Source organism: Myotis brandtii, unplaced genomic scaffold, assembly GCF_000412655.1.
Source record: "Myotis brandtii unplaced genomic scaffold, ASM41265v1 scaffold259, whole genome shotgun sequence".
Taxonomy (NCBI): Eukaryota; Metazoa; Chordata; class Mammalia; order Chiroptera; family Vespertilionidae; genus Myotis; species Myotis brandtii.
Genome location: NW_005359840.1, coordinates 1,980,747 through 1,988,618, shown reverse-complemented (window position 1 = coordinate 1,988,618; position 7,872 = coordinate 1,980,747). Strand labels below are relative to the sequence as shown.

The window sequence follows — 7,872 nt, the reverse complement described above, 5'->3', positions numbered from 1 at the left end:
TATCCAGCAAAAGCCTCCCTGCAGGGCTTGGGTGGGGTGGGTCCCATGGGATCAACAGGGCTGGGCTAGCAGTTATGGCTGCTCTCAGTCTTGCCCTCAGAGGCTCTGCTTCTCAGTGTCCCAGTAATCGCTGGAAGCCCCTCGGAGAGAAAGCTGCCCTACGGTTCTGACCGATGCCAGACAGTCCCGCTTCTCCCTTATGAGTCTGGGTCCCTAGAGACTCGCCTGGAACTGGAGCTCAGAGCCTGAGACTCCCTCCCGATTGAAACAGACAACCGCTCCCTCAGCCACCAGCTCGCTCTGCATGCACTCCGCACCTTAGTATTTTACTCCCGTACTGCACCTCCTCTGAGTCTCGGTATCCTTTTCTCTTTCCTTCTAGTTGTAGAATTTCCACTCAACCAGCCTTCCTGTGGCTCTGGATGATGTCCTTTCCGTCTTTTAGTTGTATTTTTGAAGTGGTTGTGCGAGGCAGCAATCTCCGGTGTTTACCTATGCCGCCATCTTGGTTTCTCCCTCTGATTTTTTAAAAAAATATATTTTTTATTGATTTATGAGAGGAAGGGAGAGGGAGAGAGATATAGAAACATCAATGATGATAGAGAATCATCAATTGACTGCGTACTGCATGCTCCCTACTAGGGATCAAGCCTGAAATCTGGGCATGTGCTCTGACTGGGAATCAAACTGTGACCTCCTGGTTCATAGGGTGACACTCAACCACTGAGCAACACTGGCCGGGCCTTTATGGCCTTTTTAATATATTGCTGGATCTGGTTTGTTAATATTTTGTTGAGGATTTTAACATCTATGTTCATCAGAGATACTGGGCTATAATTTTCTTTCTTTGTAGTGTCTTTATCTGGTTTTGAAATTTGGAAAATGTTGGCCTCATAAAATGAGCTTGGAAGTCTTCCTTCCTTTTGAGGATTTTAGAATTGTTTGAGAAGGATAGGTGTTCTTTGAACATTTGCTAAAATTCACTTGTGAAGCAATCCAGTCCAGAACTTTTGTTTGTTGGGACTTTTTAAAATTACTGCTTCAATTTCATTAGTTGTATTAATAAAATGTTTTGAGACAAAAATAAAAATATAACATAACAAAATTTATATGACAAAACAAATGCGGCACTAAGAGAGAAGTTTATATCAATAAACACTTACATTACAAAAGAAGAAGCATATCAATTTAACAACCTAACTTTACACTTCAAAGAACTAGAAAATAAGAAAAAATGAAACTCAAAGTTAGCAGATAGAAGGAAATAACAAAGATCAGAGCAGAAAGAAATGAAATAGAGACCAGAAAACAAAGAAATAATGAATTAAGTAACAGCTGATTATTTGAAAAGATAAGCAAAATTGACAAACCTTTAGCTAAACTAAGGAAAAAAAAGACAAAACACAAATATATAAAACTAGGAGCCCAGCACGTGAATTCACGAGGCACTGCCCACCCTCGAGTTGCCTCCCCGCCTCCCTGCCTCCTCACTTCTCTGCTCTTGCCTCCCCGCTTCTGCCCCATCACCCTGCTTCCCCGCTCCCACCTCCCCACTTATCTGCTTCCCTGCTCCCACCTCCCCATTTCTGCCCCATCTCTAGTCTCCGTCTCCGGAGCAACACCCTAGGTGCATGCAGGCAACCTCCTGGTGATAGGAGCTAATAAAGAGGTAATATGCTAATGGTCCAGTCGTGAGGCATTATGGCATCCTGGCTAATTTGCATATTACCTGTTTATATGTATAGATTAGAAATGAGAGACATCACAACTGATACAACAGAAATTATAAAAATAATAAAAGGGTGGGAAATGTCAGCAGGGCATGGTGTCCTGGAGCCCTGAGGCAGCAGCACCTCTGCTCAGTGGGATTCCCAGGCTTCCCCTTTTCTGCTGCTCCCAAAGGATGTTTGCCTGGCAGGCTGAGGGGGAGCTCATAGTAAACCAAATTCTCAAAGAAAACTTTCTTCCAGCTACTGCAAAGGCATTGACATTTCAGGAGGCTGTGTGGCAAGGTATGAAATCCAAATCGAGTCAGAAGAATTTAAGGAGAAGATGACATGGTAAATCAGTGCCACCTGGTAAATCAGGCACTACTATAAAAGAAGAAATCAAAGGAATGCACAGAGCGTAGGTATTTACCTCTGTCCCCAAATACTGACCACACCCTGCTGCATAGTTGCTGCTGTCTAAACCCTTGGGTGAACTTGACCATTCTTTCCTAGGCATTTGCCAAAAAATTTATCTATTTTGTTCATAGACATTTCCATATTATAATTATATAAGAATACGTTATCTATTTAGATATTATTTAAAGGCAACAGACAACTGGGGAAAAAATTAAATACTGTTATGAACAATTATATGCCAACAAATATGATAATCTACAAAAATGAATAAATTCCTGGAAACATAAATCGACCAAGACTGAATCATGAAAAATTGAAAATATGGACATACTAATAATAAGTAAGAGAATGAATCTATATTAAAAAACCTCCCAACAAAGAAAAGGTCAGGCCAGATTGCTTTATTTGTGAACTCTACTGAACATTTAATGAAAAATTAAGGCCAATCCTTCTAACACTCTTCAAAATTGAAAACTTCTAAACTCATTTTACAAAATGAATCTGTATACCAAATCCAGACAAAGATAGTATAAGGAAAGAAAATTTGGACCAATATCCCTGAGGAATATAGATACAAAATTCCTCAATGAATTTATAGCAAACCAAATTCAACAGCACATTAAAAGAATCATACACCATGATCACGTGGGATTTATCCCTGGGATACAAGCGTGTTTCAACCTATGAAAATCACTAAATCTGATACACCACATTAACATAATGAAGGATAAATATCACATAAATATATTAATAAATGCAGAAAAAGCATTTGATGAAATTGAGTTGCATTTTTTTATAATTTAAAACATTCTCAACAAACTAGGTATAGAATAAATGCTCCTCAACATAATAAAGGCCACAGCTAACATTAGTCTATGGTGAAAAACTGAAAGTTTTTCCTCTAAGATGAAGAATAAGATAAGGATGCTCACTCTCACTATTTCTACTCGAGAAAGTACTGAAAGAATTTGGGTATAAATAGAAAGAGGAATAGTAGCTAAGTGAGTTATGTAATAAGGAAAATTCAATATTACACAGAACCAGAGGTGATATTGTTTCTTAGCTCTAATGAAAAAAGAAATATCTTTGTGGAGACCAGTCCTGCTTTTGGAATCTGCCTCCACACATGCGTATTCTCCTCCATTATCCAAATCCCCTACCAGAGTGTACATTTATTGCAACTGATTACTCTACATTGACTCATCGTAAGTGTCCAAAGTCCATCATTTACATTACAGTGCACTGTTTGTCTTGTACATTCTATGGATTTAGAAAAATGTATGATATGTATCCATCATGACTGTATCACACAAAGTAGTGTCACTTCCCTAAAAATTATCCGTGACCCACCTATTTATCCGTCCCCATCCCAACTCCTGGCATCCACTGATCTTTTTACTCACATGGTTTCACATTTTCCAGAATATCCTATAGTTTGAATAATACAGTATATAGATTTTTAAATCGGCTTCTTTCACACAGTAATATGCATTTAAGGTTCTACCACATCTTCTCATGGCTTAATAGTTCATTTCTTTTCAGCACTGAGTAATATGGCATTGTCTGGACATACCATTGTAAAGATAAATGGTTTATTTATTTGTTCATCTACTGAAGGATATCTTGGCTGCTTCCAAATTTGGTGGGTAAAAAACATCCACATGACAGTTTTTATGTTAACATCAGTTTTTTTTTTATTGTTGACACTATTACAGATGTCCCCCATTTCCCCCATCTTTGTCTACCTCCAGCCAGGCCCTGCTCCCCCTCCCTCTGGCCTTCACCACACTGTTCTAAGTGCCCATGGGTATGCATATATGTTCTTTAGCTAATCTCTTCACCTTCTTAAAATCAATTTTTAACTCCTTTGGAGAGACACCAAGGAGTGTGATTGCTGGTTCATATAGTTAAGTGTATTTTTAGTTTTCCAAAGTGACTGAGCATTCCCACCAGCAATGTATAAATTTTCCTGTTGCCACACATTTTCACCAGTTTTTGGTGTTGTCAGTATTTCATATATGAGCCATTCTAATAGGTACAAGAAAGAAATGGTATCTCATTGTTGTTATTTTATCTTCTTTATCATTCCATCCTTCTTATTTTTAACAACTTTATTGAGATAAAATACACATGCCAAAAATTCATCCTTAAAGCATATAATGAAGTATATTTGCAGCCATCACTGCTATATAATTTTAGAATGTTATCAACATCGCTAAAGATAACACCATACCCTGTAGTAGTCACTCCCCATTTCTACTTCCTTAAATTCCTAGCAACCACTAACCTTCTCTCTGTAGATTACATATTCTGGACATTTAATATAAATAAAATCATATAATATGTGTCCTTTTGTATCTGCATATTTTGCTCACTTACCATGATGTTTCATTTTGTTTTTTAATTTACATTTCCCTGATGACAGATGGTGTGCAGTATTTTTTCATATACTTATGTCCTATCTGTATGGCTTCTTTTGTGAGGCATCTATTAAGGCCTGTGGCACATTTTTTAACTGGGCTGTTTGTTTTCTTGTTGTTTTAGGAGATCTTTGATTATTTAGAGTAATAGTTCTTTATCAGATGAGTCTTTCACAAAATATCTTTTCCCAGTCTGTGTCTTGTCATCTAATTCTTTTAAGAACATTTCATTTCACTTTATCGTTGACAGTATTACTGATGTTCCCCAATTTCATCCTGTTTACCCCCTCCTCCCAGCCCCTGCCCCACCCCAGGCCTTCACCACACTATTGTCTGAATTGTCATCTAATTCTTTCTTTTAAAATCTTTATTGTTGAAAGTGTTACATATGGCCTTCTTTTTCTCCCATTGATCCCTTCTAGCCTAACCTCAGCCCCCACCCCAGGCCTTCACCAACCTATTGTCTGTGTCCGTGGGTTATGCATACATTCATATAAGTTCTTTGGTTGATCTCTTCCCACCCATCCATCTACTCCCACCATCCCTCTGAGATTCGACAGTCTGTTCCTGTCATTTAATTTTTGATACTGTCTTTCACAGAGCAGATGATTTCAATGTTAGTGAACCTTATTCATTAAGCAAGTTTATTCATTAATACTAAAATAGTATCCAAATAACACATATTGAAAAGAAAATATAGTTATTTTGAAAAGAGAGGGAGCAAGGCCAGTGTGGCTCAGTGGTTGAGCACTGATCTATAAACCAGGAAGTCACAGTTTGATTCCTGGTCAGGACACATGCTGTGGTTGCAGGTGTGATCCCAGTAGGGGGTGTTCAGGAGGCAGATGATTGATGATGTTTCTCTCTCATTAATGTTTCTCTCTCTCTATCCCTCTCCCTTCCTCTATCTCTAAAAAAATCAATGAAAACTTATTTTAATAAATTAAAAAGATAAAAAAATAAAAAAGGGGAAAAGGATAAAGAGGATTCATGATGAAACTCCTTATTTTCTGTTAAAAAATATAAAACTCTTGTCTATATCAAATTGGAAAAAGAAAAATTTCAAAATTTTGAAAAAAATTAATTTTACTGTTTCTTCTAAGTTATAGAAATTAAAATAACTTGAAAAATAAATTTTAATCTAGTTCATAGTAGAAGAGGAAAAAATTGATTCAACCTATCTAAGCATACTAGTTTAATTAAAATAAGGCAAAACAGTCATGAAAATACTAAAATGAGCTCAAGTACAGGGCATTTTAATTACTTCAGACTTATATAGCAAACACAAATTAGACACACAAAACTTAATAATTACAAGAATAACTGAATGTTAATGAAAAAACATTACAATAGATTCTGACAAAGTGAAAGTGAATCCAACTCTTCTGAACAAACAGAAGAAGAATGTTGGGAAATTCAATCTCTTTCTTAGAAAAATTTGTTTTCAATACAATAAAATATGATGATTGAAGTCCCATTTCAAGTATGAAATGTGCCTAGACAACTTCAACTATTCCTTTGCTAAGTCTCAAGAGAACTCACTGTCAATACCATTCATTTGATAAAAATTCACATGCTTTTCACAGATGTCATTTGTTCAATTCTCGTGTTTTTAGAATGTTTTGGAGGTGGAGGGTTTTCTTCTAAACTTTTCATGCATTTTTTTTTTGTCTTGGAAAGTCAATTATAATTCTTTTAAAGACATGAATTTTATACAAAATTCTTAATTTTTTATGTTATTTAGCTAGTTAACACATACATATATGTAAAAAAAATTCAAATTCTTCAAAGGCCTTAAAAATAAAAAGTAAGTTTCTTTTCCTAACTCCTCACTCCTCTTTGCCCCAGAAACTTTCAAACCCCAAATCAATCAAAATACTTTTTTTTAAACCTGTGTTTTCTGTTGGAAATACTAGCAATACTTGGTGCATACAAAAGTATATAAATTAATATATATCATGTACTATATATGGATATCCTATATAATAAAACCCTAATATGCAAATCAACCAAATGGCGGAACGACTGGCAGAACGACTGGTTGCTATGATGCACACTGACCACCAGGAAGCGGATGCTCGGGGGCAGCTCCTGTGTTGAGCATCTGTCCCTGGAGATAGAGGCGACCAGTGGCAATTGGAGGGTGGGGCCAGCTGGCGGGAGGCGCCAGGCCACCAGCCAAGGTGGGTGCCAGCTGGGGCCCTCTATTGCCCCACCCACTGGTCACCCCACAGAGGGATGTGACCAACCACAGTGGTGGGGGGAAGGGCTGGCCAGTGGGTGGTGCCAGGCTGCCAGCCAAGGCAGGTGCCAGCGAGGGCCCCCCCAATCACCCTTCCCACTGGTCACCCCACAGATGGCCCTGATCGTTGGCCAGGCCTAGGAACTCTACCCTATATATTGGGAACAGACTCTTAGATCTAAAAATTAAAACCTGGCAAGGCTACTCTAACACTGAAAAAACAGGATGATGACATGCATGAACTCTGACTTGCACATTTTGTGATCAGCCCTGATTCCGACACTTATAAATGTGTGACAAAGCCAATTACTTAACTTCTCTCTGCTTCCGTTTTTCCACACATAAGATGGGGAAAATGGTACTACTGCCTCAGAAGGATCATAGTATGTACTACTTTTTATAATCAGGGCAAAAAAATGTAGGTGTCCATACAACAGCAAGATGCCTTTCACCTGTATGAAAAATATGGTCACTGGTGCATGCAGCATCCCAGATTGTGAGAGGGATGTCCAACTGCCAGTTTAGGCCTGACATCCCCGAGGGTTCCTGGATTGTGAGAGGACACAGTCTGGGCTGAGGGTCCCCCCCACCCCCATGCATGAATTTCATGCACCAGGCCAGGCCTCTAGTACAGGGGTGGGCAAACTTTTTGTGAGTGTGTGCCAAAACCAGCAAAATCTCTGACTCAAAATTCTTCTGCATGCCAACCCTAATTTTTTGAGAACATGTTACATCTACTTGATATCTCTTAAGGTGTACGTATGTGAAGAACCTTGAAGAAATAATAAAATTCATTCGAGCGACAAAAACACAGTATATGATGATGAAAAATACATTTATTTTTTAATGTATACATGTACACTGATAGTCCGACAGAAAACTTTATGACTCCGTTTGATATTATCAGTGGGACTTTTGCTGCTGCATCACTGATGACAGAGATTTTACATCAGGTTTATATTTCGTGACCTTCAGAGATATGCACGAGCTACTACTTTCATCCGCCAGGCTACTCCTATTGCGAGACTTAACAAATTCATCACTGAGAACAAAGATTCACAAGCATATGTGGATGAAACCAAAA

The 7,872-nt window shown here is 38.1% G+C and overlaps 1 pseudogene; it reads left to right on the top strand.

The window, feature by feature from the left end:
- Positions 1 to 1,822: 1,822 nt before the first annotated feature.
- Positions 1,823 to 2,158, top strand: LOC106726383 (annotated as a pseudogene).
- Positions 2,159 to 7,872: the final 5,714 nt, after the last annotated feature.